Source organism: Macaca mulatta, chromosome 6 (genome assembly GCF_049350105.2).
Source record: "Macaca mulatta isolate MMU2019108-1 chromosome 6, T2T-MMU8v2.0, whole genome shotgun sequence".
Classification (NCBI taxonomy): Eukaryota; Metazoa; Chordata; class Mammalia; order Primates; family Cercopithecidae; genus Macaca; species Macaca mulatta.
The window spans coordinates 47,775,301-47,793,526 of record NC_133411.1 but is presented as its reverse complement, the minus strand read 5'-3'; the positions used below and the strand labels follow the sequence as shown (position 1 = coordinate 47,793,526).

The 18,226-nt window shown below is 41.3% G+C and overlaps 1 non-coding gene across 1 annotated transcript; it reads right to left on the bottom strand.

Annotated features, from left to right (window-relative positions):
* Window positions 1-13,404: 13,404 nt before the first annotated feature.
* Window positions 13,405-14,354, bottom strand: LOC144329624 (18S ribosomal RNA). Its single transcript, XR_013395093.1, has one exon. It is a non-coding gene; the product is annotated as an 18S ribosomal RNA (ribosomal RNA).
* Between the last annotated feature and the right edge of the window lie 3,872 nt (window positions 14,355-18,226).

Here is an 18,226-nt window from a genome sequence, read left to right as displayed (position 1 = left end):
ATAGCCCTCATTGGGCTTCCAAATATCACTTTGCAAATTCCACAAGAACAGTCTTAACGAAAGGCTTCTTGAAGGGAAAGCTGTAACTCTGTGAGATGATTTCACCGAACACAAAGAAGTTTCTCAGAAAGCTTCTTTCACTTTGTTTTCAAAGGATATTTCCTTTGGCCCTATAGTCTTCAAAGGGATCTGAAATATTAGTTCTCAGATTCCACAGAAATCAGGCTAGCAAAGAGCTCCACGAAACACAGCTGTACCTCTGTGAGTGGAAGTCACATATTACAAAGGAGTTTCTCAGAAACCTTCTTTCCAGTTTTTCTCTGAGGATCTTTTCTCTTAAATCATAGCTCTCTATGGGCTTCCAAATATCACTGTGCAAATTCCACAAGAACAGTCTCAGCTAAAGGCTTCTTGAGGGGAAAGCTGTAGCTCTGTGAAATGAATTAGGAGAACACTAAGCAGTTTCTCATAAAACTTCTTTCCAGTTTTCATCTGAGGATATTTCCTTTTTCAAATAGCCCTCCATGGGCTTCCAAATATCACTTTGCAAATTCCACAAGAGCAGGCTTAGCGAACGGCTTATTGAGGGGAAAGCTGTAACTCTGGGAGATGAATTAACAGAACACTAAACAATTTCTCAGAAAGTTTCTTTCCCGTTTAAATCTGAGGATATTTTCTTTTTCACCATAGCCCTCATTGGGCTTCCAAATATCACCTGGCAAATTCCACAAGGACAGTCTTAGCGAAAGGCTTCTTGAAGGGAAAGCTGTAACTCTGTGAAACGATTTCACCGAACACAAAGAGTTTCTCAGAAAGCTTCTTTCACTTTGTTTTCAAAGGATATTTCCTTTTTCCTTATAGACTTCAAAGGGATCTGAAATATTAGTTCTCAGATTCCACAGAAATCAGGCTAGCAAACAGCTCCACGAAACACTGCTGTACCTCTGTGAGTGGAAGTCACACATTACAAAGCAGTTTCTCAGAAACCTTCTTTCCAGTTTTTCTCTGAGGATATTTTCTCTTTCATCATAGCCCCCTTTGGGCTTCGAAATATCACTTTGCAAATTCCACAAGAACAGTCTCAGCTAAAGGCTTCTTGACTGGAAACCTGTAACTCTGTGAGCTGGTTTCACAGAACACAAAGAAGTTTCTCAGAAAGCTTCTTTCTCTTTGTTATCGGAGGATGTTTACTTTGGCCCTGTAGATTTCATAGGGATCCGAAAGATGAGTTCTTAGATTCCACAGAAATAAGGCTAACAAACAGATCCTCGACATAGAGATGTAACACTGTGAGTGGAAGACACACATCACAAAGCAGTTTCTCACAAAGCTTCTTTCTATTTTTTTTTTGAGGGTATTTTCTTTTTCACCCTAGCCCGCTATGGGTTTCCAAATATCACTTTGCAAATTTCACAAGAACAGGCTTAGTGAACGGCTTCCTGAGGGGAAAGCTGTAGCTCTGTGAAATGAATTAGGAGAACACTAAGCAGTTTCTCATAAAACTTCTTTCCAGTTTTCATCTGAGGATATTTCCTTCTTCAAATAGCCCTCCATGGGCTTCCAAATATCACTTTGCAAATTCCACAAGAGCAGGCTTAGCGAACGGCTTATTGAGGGGAAAGCTGTAACTCTGGGAGATGAATTAACAGAACACTAAACAATTTCTCAGAAAGTTTCTTTCCCGTTTAAATCTGAGGATATTTTCTTTTTCACCATAGCCCTCATTGGGCTTCCAAATATCACCTGGCAAATTCCACACAAGGACAGTCTTAGCGAAAGGCTTCTTGAAGGGAAAGCTGTAACTCTGTGAAACGATTTCACCGAACACAAAGAGTTTCTCAGAAAGCTTCTTTCACTTTGTTTTCAAAGGATATTTCCTTTTTCCTTATAGACTTCAAAGGGATCTGAAATATTAGTTCTCAGATTCCACAGAAATCAGGCTAGCAAACAGCTCCATGAAACACTGCTGTACCTCTGTGAGTGGAAGTCACACATTACAAAGCAGTTTCTCAGAAACCTTCTTTCCAGTTTTTCTCTGAGGATATTTTCTCTTTCATCATAGCCCCCTTTGGGCTTCGAAATATCACTTTGCAAATTCCACAAGAACAGTCTCAGCTAAAGGCTTCTTGACTGGAAACCTGTAACTCTGTGAGCTGGTTTCACAGAACACAAAGAAGTTTCTCAGAAAGCTTCTTTCTCTTTGTTATTGGAGGATATTTACTTTGGCCCTGTAGATTTCATAGGGATCCGAAAGATGAGTTCTTAGATTCCACAGAAATAAGGCTAGCAAACAGATCCTCGACATAGAGATGTAACACTGTGAGTGGAAGACACACATGACAAAGCAGTTTCTCACAAAGCTTCTTTCTATTTTTTTTTGAGGGTATTTTCTTTTTCACCCTAGCCCGCTATGGGTTTCCAAATATCACTTTGCAAATTTCACAAGAACAGGCTTAGTGAACGGCTTCCTGAGGGGAAAGCTGTAGCTCTGTGAAATGAATTAGGAGAACACTAAGCAGTTTCTCATAAAACTTCTTTCCAGTTTTCATCTGAGGATATTTCCTTTTTCAAATAGCCCTCCATGGGCTTCCAAATATCACTTTGCAAATTCCACAAGAGCAGGCTTAGCGAACGGCTTATTGAGGGGAAAGCTGTAACTCTGGGAGATGAATTAACAGAACACTAAACAATTTCTCAGAAAGTTTCTTTCCCGTTTAAATCTGAGGATATTTTCTTTTTCACCATAGCCCTCATTGGGCTTCCAAATATCACCTGGCAAATTCCACAAGGACAGTCTTAGCGAAAGGCTTCTTGAAGGGAAAGCTGTAACTCTGTGAAACGATTTCACCGAACACAAAGAGTTTCTCAGAAAGCTTCTTTCACTTTGTTTTCAAAGGATATTTCCTTTTTCCTTATAGACTTCAAAGGGATCTGAAATATTAGTTCTCAGATTCCACAGAAATCAGGCTAGCAAACAGCTCCACGAAACACTGCTGTACCTCTGTGAGTGGAAGTCACACATTACAAAGCAGTTTCTCAGAAACCTTCTTTCCAGTTTTTCTCTGAGGATATTTTCTCTTTCATCATAGCCCCCTTTGGGCTTCGAAATATCACTTTGCAAATTCCACAAGAACAGTCTCAGCTAAAGGCTTCTTGACTGGAAACCTGTGACTCTGTGAGCTGGTTTCACAGAACACAAAGAAGTTTCTCAGAAAGCTTCTTTCTCTTTGTTATCGGAGGATATTTACTTTGGCCCTGTAGATTTCATAGGGATCCGAAAGATGAGTTCTTAGATTCCACAGAAATAAGGCTAGCAAACAGATCCTCGACATAGAGATGTAACACTGTGAGTGGAAGACACACATCACAAAGCAGTTTCTCACAAAGCTTCTTTCTATTTTTTTTTTGAGGGTATTTTCTTTTTCACCCTAGCCCGCTATGGGTTTCCAAATATCACTTTGCAAATTTCACAAGAACAGGCTTAGTGAACGGCTTCCTGAGGGGAAAGCTGTAGCTCTGTGAAATGAATTAGGAGAACACTAAGCAGTTTCTCATAAAACTTCTTTCCAGTTTTCATCTGAGGATATTTCCTTTTTCAAATAGCCCTCCATGGGCTTCCAAATATCACTTTGCAAATTCCACAAGAGCAGGCTTAGCGAACGGCTTATTGAGGGGAAATCTGTAACTCTATGAGACGAATTAACAGAACAGTAAACAGTTTCTCAGAAAGCTTCTTTCCAGTTTTCTTCTGAGAATATTTACTCTTCACCGTAGCCCTCCAGGGACTGCCTAATATCACTTTGCAAATTCCACAAGAACAGTCTTAGCAAAAGGCTTCTTGAGGGGTAACTGTAACTCTGTGAGATGATTTCTCAGAACACAAAGAAGGTTCTCAGCAAGCTTCTTTGTCTTTGATATGGGAGGATATTTCCTTTGGACCTATAGTCTTCTAAGGGATCTGACATGTAAGTTCTCAGATTCCACAGAAACAAGGGTAGCGAACAGTCCACGAAATACAGCTGTAACTCTGTGAGATGAATTAAAAGAACACTAGGCAGTTACTCAGGAAGCTACTTTCCAGTTTTCATCTGAGGATATTTAATTTTTCATCAGAGCAATCCATGGGCTTCCAAGTATCACTTTGCAAATTCCACAAGAACAGTCTAAGCGAAAGGCTTCTTGAGGGGTAAGCTGTAACTCTGTGAGATGATTACACAGAACAAAAAGAAGTTTCTCAGAAAGCTGCATCCCAATTTTCATCTGAGGATGTTTCCTTTTTCACCGTAGCCCTCCATGGGCTTCCAAATATCACTTTGCAAATTCCACAACAACAGTCTTAGCGAAAGGCCTCTTGAGAGGAAGGCTGTAACTCTGTGAGGTAATTTCACAGAACACAAAGAATTTTCTCAGAAAGATTCTTTCACTTTGTTTTCGGAGGATATTTCCTTTGGCCCTCTAGTCTTCAAAGGGATCCGAAATATCAGTTCTCAGATTCCACAGAAATAAGGCTAGCAAACAGATCCACGAAATACAGCTTTAACCCTGAGTGGAAGAACATATCATAAAGCAGTTTCTCAGAAAGCTTCTTTCCAGTTTTTATCAGAGGATATTTTCTTTTTCACCACAGCCCTCTATGGGCTTCCAAATATCAGTTTGCAAATTCAACAAGAACAGGCTTAGCGAATGGATTCTTCATGGGAAAGCTGTAACTCTGTGAGATGAATTAGGAGAACACCAAGCAGTTTCTCAGAAATCTTCTTTCCAGTTTTCATCTGAGGATATATCCTTTTTCACCATAGCCCTCCATGGCCTTCCAAATATCACTTTGCAAATTCCTCAAGAATAGTCTTAGCGAAAGGCTGCTGGAAGGGAAAGCTGTAACTCTGTAAGTTGATTTCACAGAGTACAAAGAAGTTTCTCAGAAAGCTTCTTTCTCTTTGTTATCAGAGGATATTTCCTTTGGCCCTATAGTCTTCAAGGGGATCCGAAATATCAGTTCTCAGATTCCACAGAAATAAGGCTAGCAAACAGATCCATGAAATACAGCCATAATCTGTGTGTGAAATTCACACATCACAAACCAGTTTCTCAGAAAGCTTCTTTCCAGTTTTTCCCTGAGGAAATTTTCTTTTTCACCATAGCCCTCTATGGGCTTCCAAATTTCAATTTGCAAATTCCACAAGAACATTCTTAGCGAATGGCTACTTTAAGGGAAATCTCTAACTCAGTGAGATAGTTTCACAGAACACAAATAAGTTTCTCGGAAAGCTTCTTTCTCTATCTTATCGGAGGATATTTCATTTGGCCCTATAAACTTCAAAGGGATCCGAAATATCAGTTCTCAGATTTCACAGAAATAAAGCTAGCAAACAGATCCACGAAATACAGCTTTAACCCTGAGTGGAAGAACATATCATAAAGCAGTTTCTCAGAAAGCTTCTTTCCAGTTTTCTCTGAGGATATTTTCTTTTTCACCATAGCCCATTATGGGCTTCCAAATATCGCTTTGCAAATTCCAGAAGAACAGGCTCAGGGAACGGCTTCTTGAGGGGAAAGCTGTAACTCTGTAAGATGAATTAACAGAACACTAAGCAGTTTCTCAGAAAGCTTCTTTCCTGTTTTCTTCTGAGGATATTTTCTTTTTCACCTTAGCCCTCCACGGGCTTCCAAGTGTCACATTGGAAATTCCACAAGAACAGTCATAGCGATAGGCTTCTTGAAGGGAAAGCTGTAACTCTGTGAGATGATTTCACAGAATACAAAGAAGTTTCTCAGAACGCTTCTTTCTCTTTGTTATTGGAGGATATTTCCTTTGGCCCTGTAGTCTTCAAAGGGGTCCGAAGTATCAGTTCTCAGATTCCACAGAAAGAAGGCTAGCAAAGAGATCCACGAAATACAGATGTAACTCTGTGAGTGGAAGTCACACATCACAAAGCAGTTTCTCAGAAAGCTTCCTTCCAGTTTTTCTCTGAGGATATTTTCTTTTTCACCCTATCCCTCTATTTGCTCCTAAATATCACTTTGCAAATTCCACAAGAATAGGCTTAGCGAACGGCTTCTTGAGGGGAAAGCTGTAATTCTGTGAGATGAATTAACAGAACACTAAGCAGTTTCTCAGAAAGCTTTTTTCCAGATTTCATCTGAGGATATTTCCTTTTCCAGCATAGACCTCCATGGGCTTCCTTATAGCACTTTGCAAATTCCACAGCAACAGTCTTAGCGAAAGGCTTCCTGAGGGGAAACCTGTAACTCTGTGAGATTATTTCACAGAACACAAAGAAGTTACTCACAAAGCTGCTGTCTTTTTGTTATGGGAGCTTTCCCCTCAAGAAGCTGTTCACTAAGCCTGTTCTTGTGGAATTGGCAAAGTGATATTTGGAAGCCCATAGAGGGCTATGTTGAAAAAGAAAGTATCCTCAGAGAAAAACTGGAAAGAAGCTTTCTGAGAAACTGCTTTGTGATGTGTGACTTCCACTCACAGAGACATCTGTATTTCGTGGATCTGTTTGCTATTCTTATTTCTGTGGAATCTGAGAAATGATATTTCGGATCCCTTTGTAGACTACAGGGCCAAAGGAAATATCCACCGATAACAAAGAGAAAGAAGCTTTCTGAGAAACTTCTTTGTGTTCTGTGAAATCATCTCACAGAGTTACAGCTTTCGCCTCAAGCAGCCTTTCGCTCAGCCTGTTCTTGTGGAATTTGCAAAGTGATATTTCGATGCCCATAGAGGGCTACCGTGAAAAAGGAAATATCCTCAGATGAAATCTGGAAAGAAGCTTTCTGAGAAACTGCTTAGTGTTCTGTTAATTCATCTCACAGAGTTACAGCTTTCCCCTCAAGAAGCCGTTCGCTAAGCCTGTTCTTGTGGGATTTGCAAAGTGATATTCGGAAGCACATAGAGGGCTATGGTGAAAAAGAAAGTATCCTCAGAGAAAAACTGGAAAGAAGATTTCTGAGAAACTGCTTTGTGATGTGTGACTTGCACTCACAGAGTTACATCTGTATTTCGTGGATCTGTTTGCTAGCCTTATTTCTGTGGAATCAGAACTGATATTTCGGATCCCATTGTAGACTCTAGGGCCAAAGGAAATATCCTCTGATAACAAAGAGAAAGAAGCTTTCTGAGAAGCTTCTTTGTGTTCTGCGAAATCATCTCACAGAGTTACAGCTTTCCCCTCAAGCAGCCTTTCGCTCAGCCTGTTCTTGTGGAATTTGCAAAGTGATATTTCGATGCCCATAGAGGGCTACCGTGAAAAAGAAAATATCCTCAGATGAAATCTGGAAAGAAGCTTTCTGAGAAACTGCTTAGTGTTCTGTTAATTCATCTCACAGAGTTACAGCTTTTCCCTCAAGAAGCCGTTCGCTAAGCCTGTTCTTGTGGGATTTGCAAAGTGATATTCGGAAGCACATAGAGGGCTATGGTGAAAAAGAAAGTATCCTCAGAGAAAAACTGGAAAGAAGATTTCTGAGAAACTGCTTTGTGATGTGTGACTTGCACTCACAGAGTTACATCTGTATTTCGTGGATCTGTTTGCTAGCCTTATTTCTGTGGAATCAGAACTGATATTTCGGATCCCATTGTAGACTCTAGGGCCAAAGGAAATATCCTCCGATAACAAAGAGAAAGAAGCTTTCTGAGAAGCTTCTTTGTGTTCTGCGAAATCATCTCACAGAGTTACAGCTTTCCCCTCAAGAAGCCTTTCGCTCAGCCTGTTCTTGTGGAATTTGCAAAGTGATATTTCGATGCTCATAGAGGGCTACGGTGAAAAAGGATATATCCTCAGATAAAATCTGGAAAGAAGATTTCTGAGAAACTGCTTAGTGTTCTGTTAATTCATCTCACAGAGTTACAGCTTTCCCCTCAATAAGCCGTTCGCTAAGCCTGTTATTGTAGAATTTGCAAAGCGATATTTGGAAGCCTCCTATAATGGCGAATACAGCCCCTATTGATAAAACATAGTGGAAGTGGGCGACAACGTAGTATGTGTCATGTAGTACGATATCTAGGGAAGAGTTTGCCAAGATAATGCCGGTTAGACCCCCTACAGTAAATAGGAAGATAAAGCCCAGGGCTCAAAGTATTGCTGGAGATCATTTAATGTTGCCTCCATGAAGTGTAGCAATTCAGCTAAAAACTTTCACACCGGTGGGGATTGCAATGATTATAGTGGCGGAAGTGAAATAGGCTCGTGTATCTACCTCTATGCCAACTGTAAATATGTGATGGGCCCATGCAATGAAACCTAAAAACCCAATTGATATTATGGCTTAAACTATACCCATATACCCAAACAGTTCTTTTTTTCCAGAGTAGTAAGTTACAATGTGGGAGACTATTCCAAAACCGGGAAGAATGAGGATGTAGACTTCGGGATGACCAAAGAATCAAAATAGGTGTTGATACAGGATAGGGTCTCCTCCTCCAACAGGATCAAAGAAAGTAGTGTTGAGGTTGTGATCTGTTAGCAGTATGGTAATGCCAGAGGCTAAGACTGGTAGAGAGAGGAGTAGAAGGACTGCTGTGATTAAGATTGATCAGACAAATAAGGGGGTTTGGTATTGGGATATTGCGGGGGGTTTTATGTTGATGATGGTAGTAATAAAGTTGATGGACCCTAAGATAGAGGAAATACCTGCTAGGTGGAGGGAGAAGATGATTAAATCTACGGAAGCTCCTGGGTGGGAGAAGTTTCCTGCCAAAGGGGGATACACTGTTCAACCTGTTCCGGCCCCAGCTTCTACTATGGCTGACGCCATTAGTAGCAGGAAATAAGGAGGGAGGAGTCAGAAACTTATATTATTTAGACGGGGAAATGCTATGTCGGGTGCGCCGATTATTAAGGGCACTAGTCAGTTCCCGAAGCCTCCAATTATAATAGGTATGACTATAAAGAAAATTATAATGAATGCATGGGCCGTTACAATAACGTTGTAGATGTGGTCGTTACCTAGTAGATTGCCAGGTTGACCTAGTTCAGCTCGAATGAGAAGGCTTAGGGCTGTACCTATGACCCCAGCTCATGCACCAAATAGTAAATATAGGGTTCCAATGTCTTTATGGTTTGTTGAAAATAGTCAACGGTTGATGAGCATAAGTGGGATGGAAAAAGTGGTAAAATGGCTGAGTAAGTATTAGGCTGTAAACCTAAAGATGGGGGTCTAGTCCTCCTTTTACCAGCCCCGAGGTGATTTTCTTGTTGAATTGCAAATTCAAAGGAGCAGCTTCAGAGTTTCTGCCGGGGCTTCTCCCGCCTTTTTTTCCTGCGGCGGGAGAAGTGGATCAAAGCCAGTCGATTAGGGTGTTTAGCTGTTAACTAAGTTTTTGTGGGTTTGAATCCCATTGATCTAGTAAGGGCTTAGCTTAATTAAAGTAGTTGATTTGCGTTCAATTGATGCAGAGTAGGTGTTTGCAGTCCTTATGTGTTTCAGAAATTAAGTATTTTTACTTACTAAGGGCTTTGAAGGCTCTTGGTCTTGTTTAACCTAAATTTCTAGTGGGTAGTTAAGATTAGGGGAGAGATCGGTAGTAAAAGAGTAGAGGTGATGATGAGCGGGGGGATAAGGGGTGTGGGTTTTGTATTTTCGACTTGTCACGTTATTTTTGTGTTGTTGGATGTGGGGAATAGTGTTAGGGAGGTGGTGTAGATTAGGCGTATGTAGAAGTATAGGTTAAGTAGAGTTATGGCAATTATGATAGAGGGGATAAGGAAGTTGTTTTTCATTGTGAGTTCTTGAATAATAATTCATTTGGGTAGGAAGCCAGTTAGAGGGGGTAAGCCTCCTAGGGATATGAGAATGGGTGCTGTTAGTGGTGCTAGGTGGGTTGGTTTGTTTCAGGTGCGGGATAGTATGAGAGTTGTGGTGCTTGAGCTTAGGTTAAGGGTCAGGAATATGGTAGTTGTTAGGATAATATATATAGTTAAATAAAGAGTTGTAATAGTTGGGTTGTATAACAGTGTTATTATTATTCAACCCGTGTGTGTGATTGAAGTGTATCCTAGGATTTTGCATAATTGTGTTTGGTTAAGACCCCCTCAACTGCCCACTACAATGGACAGGGTAGAGAGGGTTAGGAGGATGTGGGTATTGATTGATGGGTTAATTTGGTATATGATTGAGATGGGGGCTAGTTTTTGCCATGTAAGGAGGAGTAGGCCGGAAGTTAGGGATGTTCCTTGGGTGACTTCTGGGACTCAGAAGTGAAAGGGGGATATTCCCAGTTTTATGGCAAGGGCGGTTGTTATTATTAGGGATGGGGGTTGGTTAATGTGACTTGTTGTTGTTCAGCATCCTGATGATAGGTTGTTAGAGATAATTGCTATTGTGAGAATTATAGATGTGGTGGACTGTATTAGGAAGTATTTGGTAGCAGCTTCCATAGAGCGGGGGTTTGTTTTTTTTATTAGAATTGGGACGAAGGCTAGTATGTTTATTTCTAGGCCTGCTCAGGCGAGAAATCAGTGTGAGCTTAGTGTTGTGATAAGTGTGCCTGTAATTATTGTGGTGTAGATAATGAGTTGGGCTAGTGGGTTAATTAGTACGGGAAGGATATGACCAACATTTTCGGGGTATGGGCCCGATAGCTTGTTTAGCTGACCTTACTTTAGGATAAGGTGTATGAGGTAGCACGGAGAAGTTTGGATTCTCAGGGGTAGGTTCAATACCTACAATCCTAGAAATAAGAGGGTTGAGGCCTCTATTGTTTACTCTATCAAAGTAACTCTTTTGTCAGACATATTTCTAGGTTTGAGGGGGAATGCTGGAGATTGCGATGGGTATTGAGGTGCATCATATGAGTAGTGCCAGTGTGAGTGGGAGGAAGCTTTTTCATAGTAGGTGTATGAGTTGGTCATAACGGAATCGGGGGTATGCTGCTCGGATTCATAGGAATAGGGAAGTTAGGAAGAGTGTTTTGGTGGTGAAGCATGTTGTGAATAGCTCTGGTGAATGGATGGGGTAGAATGTGCCTAGGAAAATTGTGGTTGTTAGGGCGTTCATTATGATGATGTTTATGTATTCGGCTATGAAGAACAGGGCGAATGGACCTGCAGCGTATTCAATGTTAAAGCCTGATACTAATTCTGATTCGCCCTCTATGAGATCAAAGGGGGTTCGATTTGTTTCTGCTAACGTAGAGGTAAATCATATTATGGCTAAGGGTCATGATGGTAGGAGAAGTCATAGGTGTTCTTGCGTTGTAATGAGTGTATTGAGGTTAAATGAACCACTTATTAGTAGGACTGATAGTAGGATAATAGCGAGGGTGACTTCGTATGAAATTGTTTGAGCGACGGCTCGTAGGGCTCCGATTAGGGCATAGTTTGAGTTTGATGCTCATCCTGATCATAGGATGGAGTAGACGATTAGGCTAGACATGGCTAGGATGAACAGGAGTCCTAGATTGAAGTTGATTAGAGCATTGGGTATGGGGAGGGGAGTTCATAGGAGAAGGGCAATGAAGAAGGCTAGAGCGGGTGCGATAATATAGAGGGTAGTGGTAGTTGTTGAGGGTTTTAGAGGTTCTTTAGTGAAAAGTTTTATTGCATCGGCAAAGGGTTGTAATAGTCCATATGGACCTACAACATTGGGTCCCTTTCGTAGTTGTATATAGCCTAGTAACTTTCGTTCAACGAGTGTGAGGAATGCCATGGCAGCTAATGTAGGTATAACTAGAAGTAAAAGGTTTATTGTGGTCATGATGTTAAGAAGAGGAGTTGAACCTCTGGTTATAAAGTTTTAAGTTTTATGCAATTACCGGGCTCTGCCATCTTAACAAACCCTGTTTTTGGGTGAGATGTGTGATACTTTGCTAAATTGAGACTAGGTCATTTATGTAATGAAGGCGCTTTATGAAGTGGGCCTTATTTCTCTTGTCCTTTCGTACAGGGAGAAATGTACAATAGATAGAAACCGACCTGGATTGCTCCAGTCTGAACTCAGATCACGTAGGACTTTAATCATTGAACAAACGAACCCTTGATAGCTGCTGCACCATTAGGATGTCCTGATCCAACATCGAGGTCATAAGCTCTATTGTCGATATGGACTCTAGAATAGAATTGCGCTGTTATCCCTAGGGTAACTTGTTCCGATGATCAAATTATTGGATCAATTATGAATGTTAGCTCGCTTTGACTTGTGTGGTCTTAGCATGTGTTGTTCGGAGGTTTCGTTGTGCTCCGAGGTCACCCCAACCAAAATTTTTAATGCAGGTGTAGTAGTTTAAAGGTCCGTGGGTTTGTATGGTTTTTGATTGCATTAATAAATTAAAGCTCCATAGGGTCTTCTCGTCTTATTATCTTATGTCCGTCTCTTCACGGACAGGTCAATTTCACTGGTTAAAAGTAAGAGACAGTTAAACCCTCGTGGTGCCATTCATGCGAGTCCCTATTTAAAGAACAAGTGATTATGCTACCTTTGCACGGTCAGGGTACCGCGGCCGTTAAACGTGTGTCACTGGGCAGGCAGTGCCTCTAATACTAGTAATGCTAGAGGTGATGTTTTTGGTAAACAGGCGGGGTTTGAGTTTGCCGAGTTCCTTTTACTTTTTTTAACCTTTCCTTAGGGCATGCCTGTGTTGGATTAACAGTGAAGGTGGCATGGGCTTGTTTGTGCTTGCTATGCCTGGCTGTTAAGTATCGGTGAGGCTTTCGGTCCGATTTAGGCTTATGCAGTGGAGAAAATATTCATGTTACTTATACTAGCATTATTGCTTCTATAGGGTGATAGATTAATCCAATGTGGTGTGAGGAGTTCAGTTATGTGTTTGGTATTTTTGAAGTGGTTGATGTTGAGCTTGAACGCTTTCTTAATTGATGGCTGCTTTTAGGCCAACTATGGTAATTGGGGGTTTTACTCTCTCCGTAAGGCTTTTTCCTAGTGTCTGAAGAGCTGTCACTCTTTAGACTAGCAATTAAGCTTACAGGGGGATTAGGTAGTTCTGCAGGTAAGCTTAAGGTCGAACTAAGATTCTGTCTTGGATAACCAGCTATCACCAGGCTCGGTAGGCTTGTCACCTCTACCCAGAAATCTTCCCACTATTTTGCCACATAGATGGGTGCACTCTTTTAGCTGTTTTTGGGTAGCTCGTCTGGTTTCGGGGAATTTGGCTTGTAGTTCTCTTTGTGAAATTGTTTCTAGCTAATCCATTATGCGAAAGGTACAGGAGTTAGTCCTTGCTATTTTGTGCTTGGGTGGTTTTCTATCTTTCCCTTACGGTACTATATCTATAGCGCCAGATTAAAATTTCTATCACCTATACTTTGTGTAGGTGAATGGTTTAATGTGTGATGGCTTGGTATTAGTGTTGGCTATGCTTAGGGCTAGTATTGGCTCAAGGCAATCAAGTGGTATTGAGATTTTCTGGGTGTAAGCCAGATGCTTTATATTAAGCTATGCCTTGATTTATCCAAGTGCACCTTCCAGTACACTTAGCGTGTTACGACTTATCCCCTCTATATAAATATTAGGGCGTTTAGTTAAGATGTTCCTTAAATATATTTGAGGGGAGTGACGGGCGGTGTGTGCACGCTTTATGGCCTGGTTCAATTAAGCACTCTATTCTTAATTTACTGCTAAATCCTCCTTGGACTCTTAGGTTTCATAAGAGTTTTCGTGGTATTTTCTAAGATAGAAAATGTAGCCCATTTTTTTACCGTCTCATGGGCTACACCTTGACCTAACATTTTTGCGGTGGGGGCATTTGCGCTCACTTTGTAACCTTTATCAGGGTTTGCTGAAGATGGCGGTATATAGGCTAAGCAAGAGAGGGTGGGGTGGATCGGGGTTTATCGATTATGGAACAGGCTCCTCTAGGGGGATGTAAAGCACCGTCAAGTCCTTTGAGTTTCAAGCTGTTGCTTGTAGTATTCTGGCGAGTAGTTTTGTTATTTAACTATTGAGGTTTAGGGCCAAGCATAGTGGGGTGTCTAATCCCAGTCTGGGTCCTGGGTATTGTGTGTTCAGAAGCTCTAAAGCCACTTTCGTAGTTTATTTTACATCAGCTAGAGTTTTACAGTTTAGATGGAGTTTAGCTTTATTATGTCAGATCTTAAACACCCTCTACGCCGATCTCTATTAGCTAGGGTTAATCGTGTGACCGCGGTGGCTGGCACGAAATTAACCAACCCTAAATATAGCATAGCTTAGTTAAACTTTCGTTTATTGCTAAATATTTGTCACTGCAGTCTCCCGTGGGGGTGTGGCCAGGCAAAGCGTTTTGAGCTGCGTGTGCGTGCTTGATGCTTGCTCCTCTTGGTCATGATGATTTATAGGGCATCTTCACCGGGAAGGGGATGCTTGCATGTGTAATCTTGCTAAGAGCCAATAGAAAGGCCAGGACAAAGCCTATTTGTTTATGGGGTGTGCAAACACATCTAGGCATTTTCAGTGTCGTGCTTTGGGCGGGTTTAACCTACATAAACGGAGATGTGAGTATAATTGTGGGGTAGTTTCTTTCAGGTTGTGGGGGAGGAGCCTGTTATGGGTTGGTGTTAAGAGTGTTTAGTGAAGTAAATACTTATTAATTGAGGGAATGGCAGTTGGAGTCGTGCACACCTAAAAGATGAAAATACAAGCTCTGATCGGACATATTAAGACTTTTGTTTTTGGGGTTTGGCAAGAGTGGGTTTTGGATGAAGGTCGGAGATGGGGGTGGGGGGGTTTGGTGAAATTTTATTGTGGTTTGTGGTGTGGTGGGAGTGGTGTTGCGGAACTGGTTATTGGTATGTCCTACAAGCATGAATTAAATAACACCTTGATAGGGTTTTGTGTGGAGCTAGAATATTGAACGTAGGTGCGATCAACAACTGCATGTACTAGGAATCAAAGACAGGCGCATACAGGACGGGATGTGGTGGGAGTCAGCATTCTGCGATGAGGTTGCGTGCGGACCAGAGATAAAAGATACCAAATGCATGGAGAGCTCCCGTGACTGGTTAATAGGGTGATAGACCCGTGATCCATCGAGATGTCTTATTTAAGGGGAACGTGTGGGCGATCTTGATTGCTAGGGCCCTGAGGTAAGAACCAGATGCCTGCTACAGCTCAAGTATAGCTACCCCCACGAGCTATGGGCCCGGAGCGAGGAGAGTAGTACTCTTGTGCGGGATATTGTTTTCACGGAGGATGGTGAACAAGGGATTCCTAAGTGAGGGGGGGCATCCGTGGTGAAGAGGATTATTTAATAGGTATGTACTATGTCCGATGAACGACTTAACGTACTATGGACGATTTACATGGATTGGTCTAGTTGATATCCGTGGGGAGGATGAGTTGGATTTGGAGGAGTCATATTATGTACTACTGTTTGATGATTCCACAGAACAAAAAGAAGTTTCTCAGAAAGCTTCTGACTCTTTGTTATCGGAGGATATTTCCTTTGGCCCTATAGTCTTCAAAGGGGTCCGAAATATCAGTTCTCAGATTCCAGAGAAATAAGGCTAACAAACAGATCCACGAAATACAGATGTAACTCTGTGAGTGGAAGTCACACATCACAAAGCAGTTTCTCAGAAAGCTTCCTTTCAGTTTTTCTCTGAGGATATTTTCTTTTTCACCCTATGCCTCTATGGGCTTCTAAATATCACTTTGCAAATTCCACAAGAACAGGCTTAGCGAACGGGTTCTTGAAGGGAAAGCTGTAATACTGTGAGATGAATTAACAGAACACTAAGCAGTTTCTCAGAGAGCTTCTTTCCAGTTTTCATCTGAGGATATTTCCTTTTCCAGCATAGACCTCCATGGGCTTCCATAAATCACTTTGCAAATTCCACAAGAAAAGTCTGAGCGAAAGGCGTCTTGAGGGGAAAGCTGTAACTCTGTGAGATGATTTCACAGAACACAAAGAAGTTACTCAGAAAGCTGCTGTCTTTTTGTTATGGGAGTTTCCCCTCAAGAAGACGTTCACTAAGTCTGTTCTTGTGGAATATGCATAGTGATATTTGGAAGACCTTAGAGGGATATGGTGAAAGAGAAAATATCCTCAGAGAAAAACTGGAAAGAAGCTTTCTGAGAAACTGCTTTGTGGTGCGTGACTTCCACTCACAGAGTTACAGCTGTATTTCGTGGATCTGTTTGCTAGCCTGATTCATGTGGAATCTGAGAACTGATATTTCGGATCCCTTCGATGACAATAGGATCAAAGGAAATATCCTCTGATAACAAAGAGAAAGAAGCTTTCTGAAAAATTTCTTTGTGTTCTGTGAAACCATCTCACAGAGTTACAGCTTTTCCCTCAAGAAGCCTTTCGCTCAGCCTGTTCCTGTGGAATTTGCAAAGTGATATTTCGATGCCCATAGAGGCCTACAGTGAAAAGGAAATATCCTCAGATGAAATCTGGAAAGAAGCTTTCTGAGAAACTGCTTAGTGTTATGTTAATTCATCTCACAGAGTTACAGCTTTCCCCTCAAGAAGCCGCTCGCTAAGCCTGTTCTTGTGGAATTTGCAAAGTGATATTTGAAAGCCCATAGAGGGTTATGGTGAAAAAGAAAATATCCTCAGAGAAAAACTGCAAAGAAGCTTTCTGAGAAACTGCTTTGTGGTGTGTGACTTCCACTCACAGAGTTACATCTGTATTTCGTAGATCTGTTTGCAAGCCTAATTTCTGTGGAATCTGAGAACTGATATTTCGGATCCCTTTGTAGACTATAGGGCCAAAGGAAACAACCTCCGATAACAAAGAGAAAGAATCTTTCTGAGAAGCTTCTTTCTGTTCTGTGAAATCATCTCAGAGTTACAGCATTCACCTCAAGAAGCCTTTCGCACAGGCTGTTCTTCTAGAATTTGCAATGTGATATTTCGATGCCCATAGAGGGCTACGGTGAAAAAGGAAATATCCTCAGGTGAAATCTGGAAAGAAGCTTTCTGAGAAACTGCTTAGTGTTCTGTTAATTCATCTTACAAAGTTACAGCTTTTCCCTCAAGAAGCCGTTCGCCTAGCCTATTCTGGTGGTATGGGCAAAGTGATATTTGGAAGCCCTTAGAGGGCTATGGTGAAAAAGAAATTATTTTCAGAGAAAAACTGGAAAGAAGCTTTCTGAGAAACTGTTTTGTGATGTGACTTCCACTCACGGGGTTACACCTCTATTTCGTGGATCTGTTTGCTAGCCTTATTTCTGTTGGATCTGAGAACTGATATTTCGGATTCCTTTGAAGACTACAGGGCCAAAGGAAATATCCTCCGATAACAAAGAGAAAGAAGCTTTCTGAGAAACTTTTTGTGTTCTGTGAAATCATCTCACAGAGTTTCAGCTTTCGCCTCAAGAAGCCTTTCGATCAGCCTGTTCTTGTGGAAATTGCAAAGTGATATTTCGATGCTCATAGTGGGCTACCATGAAAAAGGAAATATCCTCATATGAAATCTGGAAAGAAGCTTTCTGAGAAACTGCTTAGTGTTCTCCTAATTCATCTCCCAGAGTTACAGCTTTCCACTCAAGAAGTCGTTCGCAAAGCCTGTTCTTGTGGAATTGGCAAAGTGATATTTGGAAGCCCATAGAGGGCTGTGGTGAAAAAGAAAATATCCTCAGAGAAAAAGTGGAAAGAAGCTTTCTGAGAAACTTCTTTGTGATGTGTGACTTCCACTCACAGAGTTACATCTGTATTTCGTGGATCTGTTTGCTAGTCTAATTTCTGTGGAATCTGAGAACTGATATTTCGGATCCCTTTGAAGACCATAGGGCAAAAGGAAATATCCTCCGATAACAAAGAGAAAGAAGCTTTCTGACAAACTTCTATGTATTTTGTGAAATATTCTCACAGAGTTATAGCTTTCCCCTAAAGAAGCCTTTGGCTCAGCCTGTTCTTGTGGAATTTGCCAAGTGATATTTCGATGCCCATAGAGGGCTACGGTGAAAAAGGAAATATCCTCAGATGAAATCTCGAAAGAAGCTTTGTGAGAAATTGCTTAGTGTTCTGAGAAATCATCTCACAGAGTTACAGCTTTCCCCTCAAGAAGCCGTTCAATAAGCATGTTCTTGTGGAATTTGCAAAGGGATATTTGGAAGCCCATAGAGGGTTAAGGTGAAAAAGAAAAAATCCTCAGAGAAAAACAGGAAAGAAGCTTTCTGAGAAACTGCTATGTGGTGTGTGACTTCCACTCACGGAGTTATATCTATATTTCGTGGATCAGTTTGCTGGCTTTATTTCTGTGGAATCTGAGAACTGAAATTTCGAATCCCTTTGAAGACCATAGGGCCAAAGGAAATATCCGCGGACAACAAAGAGA